General features: G+C 39.8%; 1 pseudogene; it reads right to left on the bottom strand.

The window, feature by feature from the left end:
- Nucleotides 1-204: 204 nt before the first annotated feature.
- On the bottom strand, nt 205-22,979 carry LOC113593185 (60S ribosomal protein L13-like; annotated as a pseudogene).
- Between the last annotated feature and the right edge of the window lie 2,519 nt (nt 22,980-25,498).

Raw genomic sequence — 25,498 nt, 5'->3', positions numbered from 1 at the left:
AGAGAGAGAGAGGGAGACACGGAATCCAAAGCAGACTCCAGGCTCTGAGCTGTCAGCACAGAGCCTGACGTGGGGCTCGAACCCACAAGCTGTGAGATCATGACCTGAGCCGAAGTCAGACTCTTAACTGACTGAGCCACCCAGACGCCCCAATCATGACAATTATTAAATTCGTTAATAAACTTCTTTGTGCTTGGCATAGTGTTCAAAGGATAGATATTGATCATACAAGTTAAATATTATTATTACCACTTTTTTTTTCTTTTTATCACAAACTGTACTTGTGAACATCCTGTTCTGCAATTTTCTTGGCCCCTTTTGCCCAGATGCTAAAGGGCTGGGGATTGGCGTGGGCATTGCGAAGGCTGGCAAACACCTTGCAGTCCTCTCTATGACTCTGGCTTTCTCCTTCTTATTAGACATTCTGAATGGGCATGACTGGTCCTGTCAGCTAGGTCGCCAATTTGAGCTCAGCTGAGCTGTCTGCCTTCTTGGAGGCCGGTGGTTTTCTGGGAGACAGGATGGGCCACTGCCCATTGGCTTGCAGGGACTGCATGGGCTTGTTCCACCTTCTTGGATCCACTGCTGATATCCCAATGGTCGGTGCCACCTTCTTGTGAATGGCAGCCACTCATAGCTCTTCCAGGCTGAAGCCCCTGCCAGCTCGCACTTTGGTGTGATACCTCATTGTGGGGCAACTATTAATGGGCTAGAGGGTTCAGATGGTGGTGTGGTATGCCTTGGCTTGCCAGGCCTTGAGTCTGCAGATCTTCTGTGCCTCCTGGTTGAACCATGTGGCCATACATCACTGCCACTCCTCACGGAAGTGGGATAGTGCCATTCCGGCTGGGTGCTGTGGCTGCTGCCTATGGGCCTCCTCCAAGGGCGAACAGCCAGCAGGAAAGAACTGGTGCCACAAAGTGTTCTGAGATGATCTGTTCCCATTTTACGGATAAGAAAATTAAGGATCAAAGCTATTAGGTTGTTTAAGTAACTATACCTCATAACATATGTAATTCACACGTAACTGAAGCCAGGAAGAGTATATAGTTTTAAACTTTAGCTCATGCAGTATCTGAGAGAGATATCTAATAGGAAACAATCATGTGGCAAAAGCCTTTTAAGTAACAGGAAGAAAATATTTTCTGTACCAAACATATTGGAAGTTTTTCTATTCCTGTGGGAAGTGGGGAGATCCATAAAACCTTTTGAAACTTAGTTGTGGTTAGGCTTTTGGGTTTGTTCACAGTGCTCTTTTAAATCAACTTTACTGAAGCATAATTGACATAGTATAAATGCATGCATTTTATGCGTAGAGTTTGTTGAGTTTTGACAAATATGTACACCTATAAGCCATGACCAAAATCAAGATATAGAGCTTTTCCATCACTCCCCAAGTTTCCAAAAGTCAGTTAGGCTCCCTGCTTCACAGTCCTGTCTCCCCCTCTTCTTGCCTCCTCCCTATCCCCCTTCCCCACCGTTCCTGCTTTAGGAAAGTCTGATTTTTTTTTTTTATTCCTATAGGTGAGATTTCTCTCCTCTGAAATTTCATATGAATGAAATTTTACATTATCTAGTTTTGTTTGTTTGTCTCTTTGTTTGTTACCTTTGTTCTAGCTTCTCTTAATCAGCAAGGTGTTTTCGAGATTCATTCATGAAATCTATACATCAATAGTTTATTCCTTTCTATTTATTTATTTTATTGCTGGGTAGTGTTTCGTTGTACAAATATACCACAATTGGTTCATACACTTATTTATTGAAGGACATTTGAATTTTTTCTTCCTGTTTTTTTGGACATCATTAGTAAAGCAGCCATGAACAATCAAGTACAATTGTTTGCACAGGCATATGCTTTCATCCCTCCCGGCTAACTACCTAAGAGTGCCATTGCTGAGTTGTAGGTACATGTTTAACCTTGTAAGAAACTGTCAGACTATTTTCCAAAGAGATACCACTTTGCATTCCCATCAGCAATATATAAGAGTTCCAGTTCCTCCACAATGCACCAGCACTTGGTATTGTTGGTTTTTTAAATTTTAGCCATTCTGGTGGGAATGTAGTAGTTCTTCACTGTGGTTTTAATTTGCATTTCCCTGATGACTAAAGATGTGGAAGACATTTTCACATGCTTTTTGGCCACTCATATGTATCATTTTGTGAAGCATCTATCCAAATTTTTTGTCTGTCTTTAATTGGGTTATCTGTCTTATTATTAGCTGTAAGAATTATTTGCATACTCTGGATACAAGTACTTTGTCAGATATTTGTTTTGTAAATGTTTTTTCTCCCAGTCTTGTGGCTTGCCTTCTCATTTTCTCAATGGTGTCTTTTGAAGATTTTGTATTTTTTTTTAATTTTTTTTAACATTTATTTATTTTTGAGACAGAGAGAGACAGAGCATGAACAGGGGAGGGTCAGAGAGAGGGAGACACAGAATCTGAAGTAGGCTCCAGGCTCTGAGCTGTCAGCACAGAGCCCAACGTGGGGCTCGAACTCACGGACAGCGAGATCATGACCTGAGCCGAAGTCGGCCGCTTAACCGACTGAGCCACCCAGGCGCCCCTGAAGATTTTGTATTTTGATGAAGTCTAGCTTATTAACTTTTTTCTTTTATGATTATTGATTTTTGTGTTCACTGGAGAAATTATTGCCTATCCCAAAGTCAGGGACTTTCCTCCTGTCTTAGAAATTTTGAAGCAAGTGTTTTCTAGTTGACATAGCAGAGTCATATTAACTTAAAAATTAATAAATAGCAAAAGTAATAATCAGATGTAGGATCAGCTCATGGATATAGGCTGAAGGTAGTGATTGGAGGAATTTTAGTATTGGAGACAAAAATGACCAAAATTAGCATATGATCTCTGCAAAATGAAATTCCTAGCCTGTCACTGCATGGTGTGGGCCATTACTGGAGTTGAGCTTGTGAGGGTTGCTCATGTGTGTGGCAGAGAACAGAATGAGAATAGAGGAAAACAAAAATTAGAATCAAGGCAGAAATGGCACCAATCTGACCAAGGGCTCTGCTAATATGGCAGTGACAAGGAATACTTCAAAGCAAGTGTATATTATTCATAAGTTGTGTATGTATATTCCTCCTTAAGTTAACTTTAGTAAGTTGTATATACTTTATTTGAAAACATTAGTCATTTTTTTCTAATGAAAACTCTTCAAAAATTTATTCACTCAAAGCTTGATATAGACGTAATTGAATTGAGAGTACCAATCAACATTCTAACACATAAGCAATAGCCCTTTACAGAGGCACATAAAAGGGCTTTATTTGCTTCTAACATGGAACTTAGAGTAGATACCTTTAAAAGCAGAGAGAAAATCATGGTATTTCTTTGCCATCTAGGGTTCTGATGAGGTGAATAAAAGAAGAACCACTTGTCCATTTGAGAGCTAAACTTGAATTGAACATTTCTTTACCTTCTGAAATGTTCAGTTAAGTGCTTTTACACTTCAATTTTCCAGCCTGGGCCAAGACCAGAAATGCCAAAATGATATGAGAAAGGCTGTTCTTACTGTTTTTCTGGCTGGGATTGGAAGAGAAAGTGCCAGCAATCTTGTAAGAAAGCCTGTTCTCGAAAGATCTGCAACCCAGTTTGCAGAATCAAGGGGTTTGGATAGTTCAGATGAGTTTGGCTGAGTGTCCTGGTGTGTTCATCCGAATAGCACCCTGCAGAAAGCATTTTGTCTTATCAAAGTCAACCACAGAATTCTTTGTGTACTTCCTTAGACATCTTAACCATCATGTGTGCCCATCCAGATAAACCGCTAAAGGCTAGCTGAACACTGCCAAATTGAAATGTTTGAGTATGATCCCTACAACTAGGATTCAGATTTCAACTTGAAATAATGAAAATAGTAATCACAGCGATAATTTTATAAAATGTTTATAGAATTGGCTCCAAAGTGCATCAGAGTCTTTAAACTACAGAAGGCATTAGAGATAACGTAGCCTAACCTCTCATTTTATACTTTAGAAATTTAAGGTTCAGAGAAATGAGATACTTGCCCAATATCATTTGGCAAGTCAGAGGCAGTGTCCAGCCTGGAAAATAGGATCACTTTGTTGCTTACAATCCGTTGTGATGTAGGCTGAGTGATTTGTTCTTTACCATACATGAGCCCCAAAAGATAAAAAGTAGTTATAAATTACTATGTTGTCATAGTATGTCAAGTAAAAAGGAAATTCATTAGATGTCATGAAATAAAGATTATTATTTCAGTATTCAGGTTTGGAGTGCCAAACAATATATTCAGATCTATTAAAACCCCTCATTGATAGGCTGGTTTTCATACATGTTAATTATTTGGCAACATTATATGCTAGAAGACATTCTTTCTAAAAAATCTTCTTATTTTTTAAAGAATCTTGCTAGGAAGGTAGTTATTGCCTTGAGAGCCTAAGTTGGGGATTCTCATTCACACGCTTCTATTCAAGAAGCAGCAGTGAAGCCATCCTTCATCATGACCATCCTGCCTGGAATGTGGTAAAGACAAGGCAGCCTGGCTGAAGGCTGAAGGGTGTGGAACAAACACTGTGGGTGGGTCCACAGAGGGGATTAATGTCCATATCCCTGAGTGAAAATCCTCGCCCAAGTGGGACCAAATAACCTCAGCTGCAAGGCTGCCTTGACTGTTCATTGCCTGCCGCCACAAAACAATGCAAAGGTTGTCCCATGGTTGTTTCTGTTCCTGGGAGTGAAGCCTGCCCACTCCCAAATTCACAAAGTGATGGATATCTCCCAGTTGTCAAAATGCTTATTCTTCCCTTACAGAATACCCATTTCTTTTTTTTTTAAGTTTATTTATTTATTTAATTTGAGAGAGAGAGAGAGAGAGAGAGAACGAGCGAGAGACAGTGGGAGGGGCAGAGAGAGGGAGAGAGAGAGAATCCCCCAAGCAGGCTCCACACTGTTAATGAAGAGCCTGATGTGAGGCTTGAACTCACCAACCCGTAAGATCATGACTCGAGCTGAATTCTAGAGTTGGACGCTTAACCAACTGAGCCACCTGGGAATCCCCAGAATACCCATTTCTTTTCTTTGTTTCTTCCCTATAGCAACCATTCTATAATTCTATAATTCTACAATAAGAATAATAATTATTATTAGTAGTAATATATTTTTTAACAGGCTCTGCTTTGCTGGGTCATTTGATTAAAGAGTTTAGAATATAAATAGCATTTGTAAATAATATTATTAACTGAATTTCCTCATTGGCAAAAATTGGGCTAGGTCCCTATAATCTCTGCGTCCCTTCCTTCTCTAACATGTTAGGATGCTATGCGTCAGGGCCATCTGTCACACACCTTCTCTTTCTCAGCCAGGCAGCCAACCAGCCACCCTGCACCTGTATATTTGTAGAATAAGACTGTTATGGGAATCTGACATGAATGAACATAAATACATTTCCAACATGACTGCATCATATCACCTTAACAGTAGGAAAAGTATTTCTATGTGCACAGGACGTACACTACAGAGTTTCTATAACAAGAAACACTTTAAAGTTATGGCAAAATTTGTGCTGAAACAGACATGGAGAACTTTGGCAACCTCAACCCTGCCAGCACCATATATTCTTTACTTAACCAGGCAAAATACCTACCTGCTGGAGTGATATAAAGGAATCTGTGCTGTTCACCAGAGCTGACAAGTTATTCTTTAAAAAAAGTTTTTTTTTAACATTTATTTATTTTTGAGAGAGAGAGAGAGGCAGAGTATGAGCAGGGGAGGGGCAGAAAGAGAGAGGGAGACACAGAATTCGAAGCAGGCTGCAGGCTCCGAGCTGTCAGCACAGAGCCCGACGTGGGGCCGGAACTCACAAACTATGAGATCATGACCTGAGCTCAAGTCAGACGCTCAACTGACTGAGCCACCCAGGTGCCCCAACTGACAGGTTATTCCTAAAGCATTTAAATAAAAGTCTAATCCCTCATGACTGTGGGTTTGGATAATGTAGGCACCATGGCCTTTTCATAATATAATGGAAAGATATATTATTCATAAGATGATAGCAGTACAGTTGATTTTACTCATTTTATTTACTATCATTGGTTTTATTTAGCAGATGTCACAATGTAAGCAATTTCTAATAGTGAGCGTATTGAAAAGTTGGAAACTGGGCTTTCAAGTGAAGCAGCTGGTTCAGAAATGATATATGTACATCTTATGTGATAACAAACCTAATCCAAAATACATATTTTCATAAAATCTTACCTAATTCTCTACTCTTTAAATAGCTCTCTATTTTACTTTAGAGTTAAAAAATACACACACACAAAGCAATTCTTATTTTTTTTATTTGAGAACGAGAGGGAGAGAGGGGCAAACGGAGAGAGAATGAGAGAGAGAGAGAGAGAGAGAATTCACAAAACGATTCTTAAGCACTGGGTTTTCTTACAAAATGCAGTATATATTAGAAGACTATGAACCCACTTAGATAAGTGAGGAATTTAAAAAATAGCCAGTGGCACCTGGGTGGCTCAGTTGGTTGGGTGTCCAACTTCGGCTCAGGTCATGATCTCCTGGTTCACGGGTTCAAGCCGCGTGTCAGGCTCTGTGCTGACAGCTCAGAGCCTGGAGCCTGCTTCGGATTCTGTGTCTCCCTCTCTCTGTGCCCCTCCCCCGCTCAGGCTCTATCTCTCTCTGTCTCTCAAAAATAACTAACTAACTAAATAAAACGTTAACAAAAATAGCCAAACTCAGAAGCAAAGAGTAGTTTGGTGGTTGGCAGAGGCTGGGGGAGGAAGAAATGTTGAGGTGTTGGTCAAAAAAGACAAAGTTTAGTTATGAGGTGAATAAGTCCTAGAGATCTACTGTACCGCATAGTTCATAGAGTTAACAGTACTGTTCTATATGTGTAAAAATTTGCTAAGAGAGTAGATCCTATGTTAATTGTTCTTATTGCACACACACACTCACACACATACGTACATTAAAGAGGGTAAGGAGGAAACTTCTGGAAGTGATGGATAAGGTTATGGCATAGATTGTGATAATGGCTTAACAGGTGTATACTTATCTTCAAATTCATCAAGGTGCATACATCAAGTATGCACAGATTTTTATATGGAAAGAAAGGAAGGGAGAGGGGAAGGGAAATGGAGAGGAAAGGAAGACGAACAGAGAAAGAGAAACCCATGAGACTGAATGGACACTAAGTCTCTGTGGGATCAAGAAGCAATTGTTCCTCAATAATCTTAAGCATTGGCAAAGTAGGATTTGTGTGTGAGAGACCGCAAGAGAGGTCATTATCTGTGGAAATCAGGTGGTTGCCACCAACAAGTTTCCGGGCAGATGTGAAGCAGGCTTCTGATTAGTTATCCTCTCACCTCCTTTTCTTTACCCATTCTCTCTGAAAGTCCCGCCCTGTCTGTTCTCCTCTGGCTGCTGGGCTGTCTGTCCATTGCTACTTTCATACAGTCCTTCCCTTTCTACAGGTTCGGATATTCTCCCCAACCCTTCTCTTTCCCCCAGTTGGAAACACCCATCCTTCAGCAGATACAGATTATTCTTGAACAGACTATCAGATGAAATAATGCATGCTGAGCTTCAAGACTATCAGATGAAATAATGCATGCTGAGCTTCAAGGTACTTGCAGGAAATGTACCCCATGTTTGCATTTTGAAAAAGCAGCTTATTAACTCTAAACAAATATAAAATTAACATGGGAATGCTTGTAGGTAGGAAAATATTTTCTAGTGTTTTTCCCTACTCTAACCACTGTGATGTCAATGTATCTCCTATATATATATATATATATATATATATATTTAAAATAGTGCTTAATAAGCAATTACTTTTAAAACTTCACTGACTGTCTTTCCTGACCTACAAACTTCCAGTGAAGTTAAAGGGTTGTGCCTTCAGATGCCAGGAATTGACCAAATCAGACAAATAGCCCTGGAATACTCTCCTGTTGCTTAATAGTGGTTGTATTTTAATATTTACTTGATATTTAAAACAAGTAATAGATTTGCATAGTTTAAGAATTTTACAATAGTGAATGTGAGCCTAAGGTTTTCCTCTCCTCAGTCCCCCATCTGGTGGTTTCCACCTTTACACCAAGATAAATAACTTCCGTTATTAGCTTCTTGTGTAGACTTTCAGAATTTTAAAAAATGTTTCTATAAGCGAATGTCAACACCTATTCCTTTCCCTACTTAAAAAAATGTAGCATACTGTGCACACTTTGGTATTTTTCCCCTCACTCAGTATGTCTTACATGTCTTTACATATTAGTACTATGGAGCATCTCTGTTCTTGGGAAAAAAAATTTTTATTATGGCTGAACAGTATCCCATTATTTGGATGTGCCATGATTTATTTAAACAGCTCTCTATTGACAAACTTTTAGATTGTTCCAATCTTCTGCTATTATAGGAACTGCTGCAGTAAATAACCGTGCACATTCATGATTTTGCCCATGTGTGAATATATCTGTAGCATAAACTCCTAGAATTGGAACTGCTGAGTCAAAGAGTACATGCATTTGTAATTTCAATAAATATTGCCAAATTGCCTTCCAGAATGATTATACCTATTTACACTCCCACCAGCAATGAATCACTGCTCCCATTTCTGTATATCTTGCCAACCCTAAGGGTTGTCAAATTTTTGGATTTTTACCAACCTGATAGTGAAATATGGTATCTTGATGTAGTTTTAATTTGCATTTTTTCTATGTGGGAGTGATTTGAGCATCGTTTCATATGTTCCTGAGTCATTTGTATTTCCTTTTCTGTGAACTATTACTCACTTTTTTAATAGGGTTTTTTTAAATTATTATTCTATGGTTTCTTTCTAGATTAGAGTTTAGTTCCTTGCAAATGCAATCAACTGCAAATATCGTCTCCTACTTTGCTCTTTGTCTTTTTCCTTAAGAGTTTTTTGAGAACTGAGTAATGTGGATAATTACATTAGTACTCCTGTCATTTTGCCTGCACACACAGAATGGATGAAGATAGACAGGTAGATAAATAGATAAATATAGAGACAGTATGTGTATGTAGATTTTTAAAAAGGCCCCCTTTCTTTTTCTTAGAGCATAAATGCTACCATGCATGTTCGTCATGTATCAACCCTTCCTGTAGGCAGAGGAGTGCAAGCATATTATCCAAAAGAGGTTCATAGAGTTTATTGAGTTGCCATTGGCACTAGAAAAATGACTGCGACACTGGAACCTTACTCCCAAAGGTCCCAATTTGGTAACAAGGGTGGCGAAATTGTACATGCAAATAAAGAAATACAATAGGGTAAAAGACATAAATATAAACATGTAAATAAAGAATTAAAACACAGCAGGAACAATGTGTAATTAGTTATGAGCACAGGGATTTGGGAGTAGGGAGGATGGGCTCAGTGAGTGTAACTTGTGTTAATCATTAAACTGCTCTATCAATCAGACCTCAGTGCAGAAAAGAGACACTGCTCTGGGTGTTTTAAGCAGAAGGGAATTTAATACAGGGGATTATGAATTCATAAAACCATTGGGAAGGCCTGGAACAATGGAATTAAGGAGCTGCCCTTGCTGTCTGGTTTCTGGTTGCCCCACTGCTGCTGCAATTATTGGGAAAAGGGTGTCACCCAGGCTACCTGCTGCTTTTGCTCTGGTTGGCCTCTCACCCAAGACACTGATAGCCAGTGAGAAGGACGTGGACCCTGGCCATTGCCCGCATGCATGACTGTCAGAGCTTGCCTGTCAAGTGCAACTGTCACAGAATAATAGCCTCTCCTGTGTTTCAGATTTGTCACAAGTACATCATTTTTGGCCGAATCCAGAGTGTACCTGGAACTCCAGCTGCAAGGGAGCCTGGGAAATGTAGTTTTATTCTTTCAGAGCTTGTAATTCAGGACGTGTGGCAATGGATGCCAGTAACTAATATAGTTTCAGTCACCTTGGTATGTATGTATCAGAGTATCAAGTGTGAAGCAGATGACTAAAGATTGGGCATATTAAATTGATATATTTTGTCTGGGTCTGGAAGAAGCCTGAGGGACTTCTAGAAAATAGGATTTTTAAGGAGCTCCTCTGGCAGGAGGGAGGACATAGGGCTTTAAAGCATGGGTAGGACTGGGAGAATTATCAGAGGAGTGATTGGGAGTTTTGAGGAAAAATTGTTTTGCATTATTTTATAGGCATATCCAGTGATGATAGGAATAACAATAGAAATAATATGATGATTTCATAGATAATGTAGGTGAAAACCTGTGGTAAGCCATAAAGCCCCGACTATATACAATATTGGAGGTGGGTGTTATTCTCATTTATATACAGGGAAACAGGTTTTGAAAAGTTAGCAATTAGTCCAAGTTCACTTTACTGTGTATTAGAACTTGAATCTTCCTTTCTTCCCTTTTTCCCTTCTCCCTCTTTTCTCCCTATTCTCCTTCCATCCTTCTTTCCTGTAACTTACTGAGCGTTTACTCTCTGCTAGGGTCATTGCTTACGTGGTCAAGACAAAATCCTTCCCCTAAAGGAGGCAATAGCCTTCGATCTAATCTACCTGATGCTCATTTGGGATTTTCTTCGTTGTATTTTTGCCTGCCAGAATTATATCAGTAGCACTGGGTTCTGTCAGGAAGCCAACCACTTTTACCCTACTTAGAAAACACACAGTTCTAACAACAGGGCAGTAGAATCCAAACTCACCCCTTCAGAACTCAGTTGCGGTAGTGAGCAGGGCTTCCTTGCTGATATATGGGTCATACGGATGCTGTACAGAATTGCCTACAAGTGTAAGGGCTATAGGATTTGACTCTTGAGAGAAAATAAAATGAAAGACTAAAAATGGCTACAAAGTATCTCCAGGATATTAGAGTGAAGCTAACCACATAAAAGACACATGACATTTGCCTGTGAATAGATAGACTGAGCATTTTGGTTCTTATGCTGGTTTTTAGCTGCCAGTGATTCTTGTGGCAACCATCCAAGTTTTCAGGACACTATCACATTTTTAAGTTTTCCTAATGAATTATAATAACATTTCTGGAGTTTACATCAAATTGTGTTGAATGGCATTTTTAGCAAATTGTGTCACTTTGTGAATTTCCAAATTTTACAAAATTTCTGTGCCAAAAAATAATCAGTGAAAATGATTTTGTGTGAAACTTTTTGAAAGCCAAGTTTAGCTGATTTTGCTAAACAGCACAAGCAAACAATTTATTCAGTCTTTCTCCAAGTCCTTTTTCTGAGCCTTGTTCTTTGCTTCCAGGCCCCCCTCCTCCCTCCCCCTTTCTAAGCTTCTTTCACTCTGTTTACTGGCCTTTGTTTCTGCTCCTAGTTTGTCTTTCTCTAACATTATCTGCCCTCTCCACACCCCTCCACCCTTAGCTATACCAAGCCTTGGGCTATGGTTTTGGGTTGAGGGTCATGGAGGTCATGGATTTTCCACTGAAAGAAAGAAAGAAAGAAGGAGAGAGAAAAAAAAAAAAAAAGATCACTTTTGCTCTCTCTTCTGCCCTTGGTGCTGAGAAATTCATTTGAGATCAGTATCCTGGCCAGCATGATTACTGTGGGATTGAGACAAACACAGGACTCACCACAAGAGAGGCCATAATAATGTTGCTGAGGATAAAAGAACATATTTCGACATGCTTCGACTCATGTTTTGAGATCCTTGCATGTGGGTGGTTAGACTACCTTAACAGGTTTTTGAGCATATCCTTCTGAACTGCCCTGACTTTGTTTCCCAAAGAGAGAAACAGTGAAGAGGAATACAAACAGCCTGCATCTTGCCGTCAGGGTTCCTGGGATGGAATCCTGGCTTGTCAGCCGCTTAATCTTCCGAGTACCAGTATTCTTTGTTACCAAATAAAGAAACTAGCTACTGATATAGCTGCAACAGTATTGCTAACAATGCAGTTAACATTAATTGAATAATTACTATATGTCAGACGTTCTGTTAAATACTTGCATGCCTCCTGTCAAACTCTTTTACAACACTAGGCAGTAGTTAATTATCACTCCCACTTTATGGATGAGGAGACTGAGGTAAGAAAATATTAAATTATTTACTCTAGGCCACTTAGCTATGAAGTGGAGTTGGGTTTTGAACCCAGGTCTTTGATTCTAAATCAGAAACCACTACCCTAGGTAGAAACGATGATTAAATAATGCAACACAGAGCATCAGACATCCAGGAAGGGGTCATTCTTTTGTTTTGTTTTGCATCATTTTGTTTAAGGCTAGAAATTCCAGGAGGCATAAAGTTAATTCCTGTTCCCATTCTGATTTTTCAAGAATTTCCTCTCCTGTCTTTTTTTTGTGGGCATACCCCAGACCAAGAGATGGTGATTGAGTCCATGACCCAAATAGTGGGAGATATCAAATCCCCATGAGCCCTATTTCTTTGACCATGTATATAGTTTGGTAAACCATCTAGAAAATACCATGACACACTAAAACTTGAGCACTGTCTGGTCTCAGATCAGAGATGGTAGGCGGGTGTAGTGCCCAGGAATGGGAGAGGGAGATGGGCAGGAGACCAGACACATCCTGCTGCCAGTTACTCTTAGTGGGATTCCTAATGGAAGCCACAGAAGCTCACAGTGACTATTGCAGAAAAGCCACATAATTATAGGACAGCACTATATTCCAGCCTCTTGTGGCTTCCATGTGTGTTTCTGTGATCCTAGGTTGTGTCTAGCCCACGTGTTAATTTCTACCTGCTGAATACAGTTTGGTTTGTAGTAAGTGATGCTTTCAAGAACTTTCTCAGCAATTCATTTCCGGGTGGGATTCTCTTTGAAACCACGTGAAGCCAGAGAATCTGCACAAACATCTGATTGGTATGTTCAGCCTCAGGAGAATTATGAGTCTGCTGCGAAAAAGATCATAAAATCCCTAAATTAACTATGGCAAATGTTTTAGGTGTGTCTGTAAATTTGGGGTTCCATGAGTTTAGTTGTGCCTTTCCAACTATGCCTAGATTACAGTTTGTCCAATCACATTGTTGTTATTGAGGTTTCAGGAGGTCTTTGATTATTTCGTGACCTTTTCCCTAAATAGCACCGATTACTTTGATACAAGAATTTTTGAAGTGCTTCACAATCTTTTGCTATTCCCTGGGGCCTGGGTCAACATTCCTATCGTCTCTATTTCAAGATGAAACACAGAGAGTTTAAGTGATTTTCCCATGGGCTCCCAGCATGACAGCATCTATGCTGGACACAAACTTCTTAAGCTTCTGGCTTTAGATGAGCTCACTGAGTCACAGATTTCCCCCAGCAATTATTTATATACATTATGCATCTGACCTGGATATGCTAGTGCTTATTTCCCATTTGCATAACGAGGAATATCTCAGGCAATCCAGGAAGGAATGTTTCCTCAACACAAGCAGCTGAGTTCTAATGTGGACCTTGCTTTCTGGACTCAGGGAGGGTCAGGGAGGAGGATGACCCCAGCCGGCCCGCACAAGCCTGCAGAACGTGTTCTGAGTAGAGCTTGGTCAGAATGAGGTTGAACAGCCATCGGTCATTGCCTCATGTAAGAAAGATGGGGGAGGGATACACATTTCCTACTTGGAAATGTACTAATGTACATTCCAAGTACAGAAGTACTTGGAAATGTACTTCTCTAAATGTGAAATACAGTTTAATTGTGGAGTGCTGGTATCTCTTCCTGCCTGTTAGGCACCTGGAGAGAGGTCTTCAGTAAATGCTGTGGGTAATGAAACTTATGTTCAGGTACCACAATAAATATGGGATGTGGGTGAGGACAGAAACTTTACTTTCATGTTTGCCTTTTGTATTCAGAGCGACAGATCATAAACAGTGTTTTAGAAAGTCTGCGTGGAGAATTAAGAGCCATAGTTTGGTAAACTATTTTTTTTAAATGACTTTTACACATCGTTTCTTTGTTACAAAACTATCTTGTCCCATTATAAAGTTATTAAATAAACTTTAGAAAATACCGATAAGCAGAGAGAAGAAAACAAAATCACCCTGAATTCCACTACTCAGGGGGAACCTATATTAACATTCGGGTGTATTTTTCTCGTTCCTAAAAATGGGCTTACTTTTTTCTTTTTAAACAGGATTATACGTTAAAATTTGTGATAATTTACTACCTATTTTATACACACATGCACATAGGATTATACTATGAATATTGCCTTCTAAACCTGCCTTTTAAACTTAGATTCCATATACAGTATTTGAAGATTTACTAAAATCTTCTCTGGTCATTAAATATGCTTCTCCAGCATCATTCCTGATGGTTGGGTAGCATTTCATTGTATGGATGTATCATTGTTTATTTAACTGATTCCTCGTTGCTAGACATTTATGCCGTTTCCAAGTTTTCTCTGTTATAAACAGGCTGTGATGAAGATGTAAATCTCATTTATAATGGCATCAGATCATATGTTTTATTTGTATCTTCTAGAAGACCTAAAACAAGGTTGCTAAGCAATGTCAGTGCTGTACCAATCTTTTCGTGGGAAAACCTGAGCGGAGAGAACCTCTTTGAGTCTACCATGGCAAAAGTGATAATACGTCGGACAGCAAAGTGCTCATTCTTGTTCACTACACATGGAGATGAATCCAATGAGCTAAAAGCCATATGTGGCTAAGGAAATATACTTCTCCTACAGAAGACTAGGTCATGGTAGAATAGCACTTAATTAAGACACTGAATACAACAGTAAAAAGTGTTTCATAGTAAGAACTCATTTGTCTAAACTTTGAGTATGTTGAAGTGGTTGCCCAAGGACATAAGTATACTGGGCCAGTCATCCATGCGAACCCTTCCACGTCATGTTTCTAAAGCGAAAACAGATAGCAAACAGAAAAGCTCCCAACCCTCGAATCAGAACAACCACAACAAAAACCCAAACTGACCTTTGGGTTATTTCATTTGGTTCTCCATTAGTTAGATCTGATTTTGCCTTTTTGAATTCAGCAGATATCATTAAATGCCTTTGGAAGGACCAAGTTGCCTCATGCAATTTTTTTTTTTCATGTATAGGTCTGTTTTGCTAAAGAAACAAGGCTTCTCTTCTTGTATCATTCACTACAAGCTAAAAGAAAACTTTTTTTGGAAATTAAAAGGAGTCCATTTAAATTCTATTAATTCTTACTTTAGCTTCCCCCCCACCCCCCGCCCTGAATGCCCCAGCTTTTTTTTTTTTTTTTTTAACACGTACATTTTCTATGACTTTCAAGCTAGCACTGATGATTTACTTGACTGGCAGACATGAAGACCTAGGCTGAAGGGACATGTGATCTGAGCAAATTGCAGCATTTCTGTAGATTGAAGTAATCAAATGTACGCATTTTGACTCTTCAGACATTTATGGTCTGTATCTTCTCTACCAGGGCTCAGCGTGGCATAATGATGTCAGCTTCTCCCCAGATAGTTTGGATGGCTCTGGGAACGTGGTTAGAGGATAATATGTTCTGTTTTCCTTCTCCTTGGGGTGACCATTGTCTCCAGTTGGTCCTGTGCTCAGTGAGTCATTAATTAAACCCGGAATCTCTCTAAGTGACCTGTTGCAATGTTGAGGTTCATTCCCAACTTATTCTGCTTCACTGCATAATATCTGGCCAATGTGGCTTGTTTTTATTTTTTAAAAATTTCCCTCATTCTTCCTCGCACCATGAGGATTCGTTTTTGAGATAGAGAGCAAGAGGCTAGGTTAAGAAAAACACGGCCACCTCCAGAGTGCAAAAATTGCAATAAACCCATCACCTCTAACAACAGCAGAGCATGAAAAGATAAAAAACAGCCTGCCAAGAATGTAGTAACCACCCATTCACTTTTAAATGCTCTCCACACTTCAATGCACAGACCTAATTACTTTCCTGCATTCCCAAATCCACTTTGCCCATACTGCAATCAGAAACCTGGCGTTAAAATATTTTAGACTTGGAGGATCAAGACTAATTATGGGCCTTAGCTGCACCTTTTGGTTTCTCTCCCCCCTCCCCCCTCCTTCTCTTCTTTGGGTTACTTTAAAGCACGCTCCACTGGAAGAAAGGCTGCCCAGTCCCAGTTGGGGGTGAAGCCGAGAGAGAATAAAACAAAGAACAACTCAACTCAATTCAGTAAGCTTCAATGAGGCTGGTATATTTAATGTGAGCCCAGGGTTAGCCCACAGAATTGTGGCAGAATGCAATATTCTCAACAAAAAAAGATGTGTTTAAGGTCGACTAAGGCCCCATAAGGCTGTTGTTGGTGTTTAAGCAGTCCACTGAGGTATTTAGCACTGAGGGTTTCTAAACATTCCAGCTGAGAATTAAACTACAGCTTTACAGTAGCCGCTTAAAGGTTTGGGGGGCTGGGAGTGTCCCCTCCCCCTTGTATTGAAAGGTCAACAAACAGTAGGAAAGATCATGTCATAACAAAGATGAAGCCACCTATTATCGAGTATAGTGACAGCTAATAGCACTATCAGAGGGACTAATCCACGGTATTAAATAGTGTAATTGTTAAAATAATATCATGGTTATTAGAACACCCAAGCATGAGACATTTTTCATTTTACATAACATGAAAGTATGGTAGGTGAGCTTAGCCTTCGCATGACAGGCACTTGTTATAAATATGTAAATATTAGAAAATTGCTTCAGTACTGCGATTTTTCTGCAGCATACAGAATGCATTTTTAATACGCAGATGTTATGTTTTGTGGCATTTGCTAAACTACTTTTGGGTAATTTTGCCGAGTTACACTCTTAAAAAGCTTTCATTCACACAAAACAATTTGCTGTGAAAGTTGGTGCTAATGTTTTACTTCAATGAGGCATTTTTAGTTTCATGGGTTTAATAAGACAAATACTACCACAAAAAAAGCCTAGTTTCTCAGAGATGAATCTGTGAAATGGCTAAGGGAGTCTGACTGCTTATAGAGTGAATTTTATGGGAACTGCAGCTCTAAGTTTGAACTCTGGGAGGTTTTATGAGATCGGATCTAGGCACAGGTATCTTAGGTTTGCACAGTTCTTATTCGGAATACTGGAAAGAAACGTAATCACCTTGGGGGGGTACAAATGTCACAAAAAGACAAAAGAACGCTTAACATTGAAAACACACGAAGCTGCCACAATGCTTTCCTACTTCTTTTAGTTTCCAGTAGTCAAGAATCCAAACCACAAGTTGTACTGGAGGAGATGGTTTAAAACAATCAGATGTTTCAGATGGTCAGAGTTTGCGGGGCCCTTACAAAATAATACAAAGGGCACATACACTGGCTCACAACCACCAATTAACCCTCCTTGTTAGATAGGTAATTTATTCCTCTCAGAGGCATCAAATATCAGAGAAATCATGGGCCAAAACAGTAATTATCTGCAGGGAATTCAAAGGCTTTGAAAGCCAATAATTCCAAAGAAATAAAAACAGAGTCCTTTTCACTGTATAGACTTCATTTTAAAACCTGTAATAAGAGCCAGGCCCTGGCTGTGAACCTGTACACTTCAAGGAGGAAAAAAAAAATGCTGAAGAAGGCGAAGGTAATATTCATGGGGCTTTTCTGCATAAAACAATCTGGGAGTGGAGGTCAGAGACATTCATTCTGGCTACTCTCTATTATCACACAAAGTCCCCATCCAACATAGGAATAAAGGGCTGGGTTGGCCAAAAGTGGGAAGGGAGAAAAATCTGAAACTACTGAGCTAAAGAAAGTGATAAAAAAAACTCTATTAAAATTTTTTTAAGTCTATTTATTTTTGAGAGAGAGAGAATGAGTGGGGGAGGGGCAGAGAGCGAGAGAGAGGGAGAGAGAGAATCCCAAGCAGGCTCGGCACTGTCAGCACAGAGCCTGACTTGAGGACGAACTCATGAACCACGAGATCATGACCTGAGCTGAAATCCAGGATGCTGAACTGACTGAGCCTCCCAGGTGCCCCAAGAAACTCTATTTTAAAAGTCCAGCAGTTTAATTTTAACTTTTAAAGCTCGAGTGACATAAAGTGCTCTTTCCTAGGATAAAAAAATAATCGCAGAATTTCTCAAATTTCATGGCAAACCCTTCTTAAGAAAAGCATTTTTTCTTAACAATCTCATCTCCTTTATGCTACATTCATATTTATAATGTCTGGTCTTCGTGGTCATCTAGAACTAGGCAATCTGGTGAAGTATTCCTTTAATTTTACCCTTACTTATCTTCTACCTTTTGCACATATTTTTGCTATATCAAAAAAAAAAAATGAAGAACCAAGTTCAAATCTGTACTATATTACCTAAGTTGTATCTATATATTCCGTGCATGAACGTACTAGCATTTGGTGTCTCTACCCTTTCAAACACATGGCTTCTTAATCTGCTGTAGGGGGGCTTGACTTTTACACATTTACTACCAATTTCATAGAAATTCATGGGGGTAACACCTACTTTTCACTTAACAAGGTCAAGGCACAAATCCACATGCCTAATTTAAATGATTTCTTTTTTTTTTTCATTATGATAAATCCATACCAGATGTGAGCGAAAGGGGAACACAATTCCCTGTAGTTCAATTGCTCTGACTACCTCTGATGATTCTCCTGTGGACTTCAGAGAACAGATCTGCATTTTCTATAGCAAACTTTTCCAACGAAACAGAATTTTCCAAGACTTGGTTTTTGTCCTAAGTTAGGTTAATGTTAGAATTGGACACTGCTGCGGTCTATGACAATCTAAGATACTGAATCTGGTCACTTTGCAGACTGAATAAGGTTCTTGGGTGATGTTTGAGGACTGTTGACAAGATGTATGTATAAGTAATCATGTAGCCCAGCTGTCATCCAACAGTGGCTTAGAGCATACCTCCTGGTCTGTCGTCCAAGGGAGTTGGACTAGATCTCTTTGCTGCCCTCCTCCAACGTTGAAGGTTTTGTGGGACTATAATTTGTCCAATTAAGATCAAGGCATTTTATTATACTTAAAAGAGCACTTTATTTTCTGACTTTAGGTATGCAAGAAAAATTTTAAATTACATTTATTTTGGTAATTAAAGATAAAATTGCCTGTATCTGAGCTGGCAGGAACATTGAAATTCTTACACAGCCAATGCTAAAGTGCCATTTTTAGCATTTCAAATTTCTTAGCACATTTAAATTCTCTCATGTGTTCCTTTTTCAGGGGTTTCAACAGTGAAATAGAGGCTACTCTTCATAAAAAACGAAAAGCAAATGCATAGATAATGAGAATGCCCCTCACATCCTGCCTGCTCCCCAGAAGTCAGATGTTGAACATTTTGTGGTGTTCACTGAGACATAGAAGAACACGAGATACACCAGTTGAAACTCCTTTTGGTGGCTCAGGAATGAGGTAGAACATCTCAGTGGTCATTTAGGCTACTTAATCCGGTAGCCCCCTTTCTACGGTTTTCTTTGTGTTGATAACTCTCACATTGATATTTTCATCCTGACTGCTTATCTGAGTTTTCGTCCTACTGGGTGAGTTTGCACAGCACATTGGTATTGGTGTGTCCCAGCATCACGTGGAGCTCAACAAACTTAGAATTAAGCTCAGTTTGGTTTCTCAGCGTCTCCTGTTGGTGATGTTTATTTCCTTCCAAATCAAGGGTTTTGCCTGTGTCTTTTCCAGACCTGCGCGCCTCTCTTCTTCCCTGGCTCGATCCTCCTTTGATTACCAACAGCATGCCCATTGTTGAAGTTCTCAAAGCCCTGAGGGCATGTCTAACTTCTTGTTCTCCTTCATGCTTCATAATTATTAAGTTCTTAAAATCTTGCCTTTAGGGCAACTGCTGTAATGTTATGTCCTTTTTATCCCACAGCCATCAGACAATCTCAGATACCTATCACAGCTTGCCTGAATTAGGCAGTCTCCTAGTAGCTCTCCTGGCCACCTTTCTTCCCTTTCTTTAATTCTGTTGCTAAACGCATGTTTTAATTTAATTTAATTTAATTTTTTTTACATTTTAGAGAGAGAGTGAGAGTGCGTGCTTGCACATGCATTAGGAGAGGGGCAGAGGTGGGGGTGGAGAGAGAGAGAGAGAGAGAGAGAGAGAGAGAGAGAGAGAGAATCTTAAGCAGGCTGCACTCGGGGCTGGATTCCATGACCCTAGGGTCATGAAGTGAGCTAAAATCAAGAGTCAGACACTCAACCAAATGAGCCACCCAGGTGCCCCAGTTAAACACATGTGTGTGACATACCCACGTCTCGGCTGAAAAACCTTTGTAGGTACAAAGGCTCCTGAGCTCCCAACATCAGGTGTCACCTTTGCTGCCTGTTTCCCTCTATTGTAATGGTGGAATCATCTTTATCACTATTCCTGTCTCCTTGCTGGTTAGTCTGGCTAAGCCTCCTTGCTTCTACTCAACTTTCCATTGTGGCCTTTCTCTTCCCATCTACCTCCCCACATTCTAACCACTTTTCAGCCTCTGCCTGGGAAATTTTTTGCGTGTTTTTATCCACTTTGGTCCCCTTTCCTTTGAACTATTAAATCACATCTTGTCTTTAGATTGGATGATTTATCTTGGAAGCTTTGACAGAATGGGAAGAACCCTGGGTTGAAACCACATAAACTCGGTTCCAAAAGAAGTTTCAACAATGTATTAACTTTGGTCATTTTACCTCTGACTCTTTATAGCCTTTCTAAAACATAAAATGCAGATGTTAGTAAATAATGTAGAAAATGATAACAAATGTGAAAGTTCTAGCATATCAGCAGATCCTAGTGTTAGTTGAATTGGATTCTTTAAAATTGTTTTTGGGGTGCCTGGATGGCTCAGTCGCTTAAGCGTCTCACTTCAGCTCAAGTCATGATCTTGTGGTTTGTGGGTTCGAGCCCTGTGTTGAGCTCTGTGCTAACAGCTCAGAGCCTGGAGCTTGCTTCAGATTCTGTGTTTCCCTCTTTCTCTTGCCCCTCCCCTGCTCATGCTCTCTCTCTCTCTCTCTCTCTCGAAAATAAATAAACAGTAAAAAAAATTGTTTTTCAATAAAAAAAGTTGTTTTTAACTTTCGGTCTGCTCTCTTCTTAATTTGGCTTCTGGTACTATGTTTTACATCACTCCCCACCCCCCAAAGTCCTAGACATTTTTATGTAAAACTTTGTGGCCAGTCAATAAATCTGGAATAAAACTTTCATTTCAGAAACTTGGCCTATTAGAGTTTTCCAACAGGCAAGTTAAAGATAATCCCACTTCAGACTTCGAAAATACCAAGAGTAGAAACAAACTACCACCACCTACCAGTTAAATCTTGTTTAGAGAAATCTTACCCATACTAAAAGCTTTACACAAATGTTATAACTTAATATGAACTCTTGGACCTGACATAAATATATCATTTACTATATAGGTTCTCCCATTTTCTTATAAACTAAATATATCAGTGGGAAAGAAACAAAGATTTGAAGATACCTTAGCCTACCTTCTTATATACCATACCTATTGTATATATATGTATATGTATATATACATACATATATGTGTGTGTATATACATATATATGTATATATACATATATTATACGTATATAATGTACATATACATACATATATATACATATACATACATATACATATACATACATATATAATATACATATACATACATAATATACATATACATGTACATATGTACATATATATATATGTATATACAAACACTGTTTAGAAGGGCAGATATTGTTCTAGCACTTTACAAATGTTAATTCACTTCACACTTCCTGCCCCCCATGAAGTAGACAGTGTTATTATGGCTAATTTACTGATAAGGAAATGAATCCATGGTGGGGCAGAGCACCATGCCCAAAGTTACATAGCTAGGAAGCTCAGAGGAAGATTGGAAGCCAGGCAGGCAGTTGGCCCCCACAGTTGCATACTCTTTTTAATTTAATTTATTTCTTTTTTCTTTTTTTATTTCAGAGAGAGACACAGAGAGGCAGAGGGAAGAAGAGAGGGAGAATCTTAAGTAGGCTGCACGCTCAGTGTGAAGTCAGACATGGGGTTCCATTCCATCTTCCTGGGATCCTGACCTGAGCCAAAATCAAGAGCTGGATGCTCAACTGACTGAGACACCCAGGCACCCCCAGAGTCCCATATTCTTAAGTAACAAGCTATGATTTCTCTTTTGAACCTTTTATGTCTTGTTTTGCTTTTCAATTTTTTTCTCTTTTTTTAGAGTTCACTTCTTTATTTTGATAGAGACAGAGAGAGAGGTGGGGGGGAGGGGCAGAGAGAGAGGAAGAGAGAGAATCCCAAGCAGGCTCCATGATGGCAGTGCAGTTGTGGGGCTCGAACTCACCAATCACTAGATCATGACTCGAACTGAAATCAAGAGTCCGACGCTTAACTGACTGAGCCAGCCAGGTGCCCCATGAACCCTTTATGTTTTTATACATTTCTCCTTGTTTGGGCCCCTTTCATTGGCTGGCAAACTCTAGGATACAATAAATATCAATCATGGCAGTCATAATCTGCTCTATGCCTTGACCTGTTGGGTTAAATGGGCTGTCAAAATCTCAGAGGGAAAAACCTCACAGGCCTATGGGATAGAAGAAAAAATTTCTCTCGTATGGGAGGGCAGAGATTATGCCTTTTATATACAGCGAGTATTTTGCTTGCCCCAGAGATCCTTTAGTCACCACCAAGAATTTCAAAATGCATGTAAATGTAGTGTCACAACATAATTGCCTCAGATAACATATCTCAAAATGTGAGTGAGCTAATAGGAAATTATATTGAATTGGCTAGTTTACTTAATTATAATTTGCCAGTACTGAACTGTACTTTCCTAAATCATAATTTTAGATTTGAAACAGTTCAGCAATTCCTGAAGAACTTCAAATGGCCAACGTGTTCAAATAGCCTGTGTTTCTAGAGCTTTACCATGTTTCCAAGGATATTGACCACCATTCCACTGACATCATCTGGTTGAGCACGAAGGTCAGATTCTATGCCCTTTTTATGTTGGGATGTTTCTGTTTTCTCTTTTACACAATAATATGGATGTTGTGATTTATCAGGCATGTGCTCAGAGAACTTATGACTACTTCTGATGTTGTTGGACATGTTTCTTACTTGAGCCCCATTGGTCTGGGACTCTCATGGAAAAGGAAGGGCCCACTGATTTCATAATGGCCTTTGTAGTCACACTTATATATCCTGTAAGGACCTAGTTCAATGAGCACTTTTGTATACAAATAATTTTTATTTGTTTGTTCATATATATATATTTTTTATTTTAGAGAGAAAGCAAGTGTGAGCAGGGGAGAGGGGCAGAGGGAAAGAGTGAATCTTAAGCAGGATTCATGCTCAGCGTGGAGCCAGACATGGAGCTTGATCCCACAACCCTGGGATCATAACCTGAGTCAAAATCAAGGATGCTTAACCACTGAGCCATCCAGGTGCCCCTCTATACAAATCATTTTATAAGAAAATAGAAATAATTTAATTATAAGAAGGATTAAGTCCCAGAATCTTGCTTTACAAATGTAGACTCAAATGAGATTTGAAAAGTCACTACCTTACATTTACTAAAACCCACATGTGTAAGTTTTTTGTAGGTTTTCAGTCAAGGCCCACGTTGTCACCCTCCTTTCTTAGGATGCAAGGGGGATGCTGGCCCTTCCCATTTTGTATGTGACAGTGACTTTGCTTTCATTAGCCAAATAGAAAATATCTCTGTAAATTTGAAGGTAAAATGGCTGTTAATACTAAACATAGTAGGTACAAGAAACTTCGCATTTTTAGAATGCTTTAAGCCAACTATGATCCATCCCCAAGCCTTCTTGTGGGGCAGACAGGAAGTTCAGTTTGATTTAGGACTCTCTCTCCTTCCTGTGTTGTGCAAAGGCCCCAGGGTCTTCAAGATTTTTTTTTTTAAAGTTTATTTATTTACTTTGAGAGAGAGGGAGCATGAGTGAGTGGAGGATCACTAGAGAGAGAGGGAGAGAGAGTCTTAAGCAGGCTCCACACTGCACTGTCATTGCAGAGCCCCAAGTGCGGCTTGAACCCATGAACCTGAGCTGAAATCCTGAGTTGAATGCTTAACCAACCAACTGAGCCAGCTAACTGCAGCTGCAAAGGCTGGGGTCTTACACAGCAGTACTGCATATTTTCTGCCCATCACTGGCCAACTGGGGGAATTTCTTTTAAAGACACCCATTCTCTTACTCTGGGTGTACATTTCTGGTCAGGAGGTTTTGCTTCTTTGCTTTTAGGCCAGGAATCTCCATCACGTCCAGGAGCCCCTGTGTTTGCTTTCCAGTCCTACGAGTCATAGAGAGCCCTTCCTCCCCGATTAACCTGGGTCTCACCACCACCTACTCACACTACCTTTGAACAATGCATGGATCCCACTTCTCACAGGAGCCCTGCAGGCTCTGATCTCCTTCCAGGATGTGGGAAATCTTCCCCTGGACTTTCTTTTCAAGACCTGCCCTTGCTCTCCTTTCCTCCAGGACACCTCACACAACCTCTCCAATGATAGCAGTTGTCTTATACAGGTTATGCATTCTGCTCTGCACACACCATCCCAGACCAAGAAAGCATCAGATGTGGCCCTTGGCTAGAAAAGACAGGAGAGAGGGGGAAGGAAAAACAAAGGGAGAATAAAGCCAAAGTAATTTCTATTAATTATCCTACAACTTTACCGTTCAAATAGATAAATGCTCTTATGCCGGGTTTACCTTTACATAGGATAGGTCATAAAATTGCACCATAATCCCACGAGGACAAGTTTATTATCTCCATTTTACAGATGAAGAGTTGTTCAGTTTCCTTTCTAGGCTAGACATCTGACCAGTAAAGAGTAGAGCCAACATTTAAGCTCAGACCTGTCAGAGTCCAAAGCTTATATTCTCTTTAAAAATATGCCACAAACATGCCTGGGTGGCTCAGTCGGTTGAGTGTCCAACTTTGGCTCAGGTCATGATCTCACGGTTAGTGATTTCGAGCCCTGAGTCGGGCTCTGTACTGACAGCTCAGAGCCTGGAGCCTGCTTCGGATTTTGTCTCTCCCTCTGTCTCTCTTTCTCTGCCCCTCCCGCACGTACTCTCTCTCAAAAATAAATAAAAAAAATTAAAAAAAAATTAAAAATATGCCACAAATGTGAGACTGAACCGTTTTCTTTCAGTTCTTCTCTTTATGCAGAAAGCACCTCCACCCCTAGAATATTTCTGCTGTATTAATAATGCAAACGGAATCAGATGGTTTGTTTTGTGTTGGTTTCTGTGAGCTGCCTGCCTGCCGGAGAAGTTTGCCATTCTGATTCCTCTGGGGCAAATTTTCCCAAAGGATGCCTCATGAAGGTGTGTGGTCTTTCAACTTGGTCTAGGTCAGCGTTAGACTTTTGTGTGTATCCGGAGGCCCACAGACTGCTGGGAATCATCCTGATTCAGAGTCTGGGCTGGCACCTATGAATTTTCGTTTTATCAAGTTCACAGGGGATGTGGATGCTACGGGTGGAGGGACACACTTGGGAGTCAGTGTTCTAGGTCGTAATGGCATCTCTAATTGAGTGAGGAGGTAGAGATAAGATGATTGTTCTCATGCCTCAGTTACTCAGGGGATTTATCTGTCAAGGTTAA

The sequence above is a fragment of the Acinonyx jubatus genome, chromosome A1 (genome assembly GCF_027475565.1).
Source record: "Acinonyx jubatus isolate Ajub_Pintada_27869175 chromosome A1, VMU_Ajub_asm_v1.0, whole genome shotgun sequence".
Lineage (NCBI taxonomy): Eukaryota > Metazoa > Chordata > Mammalia > Carnivora > Felidae > Acinonyx > Acinonyx jubatus.
This window is presented reverse-complemented; position numbering and strand designations above follow the sequence as displayed.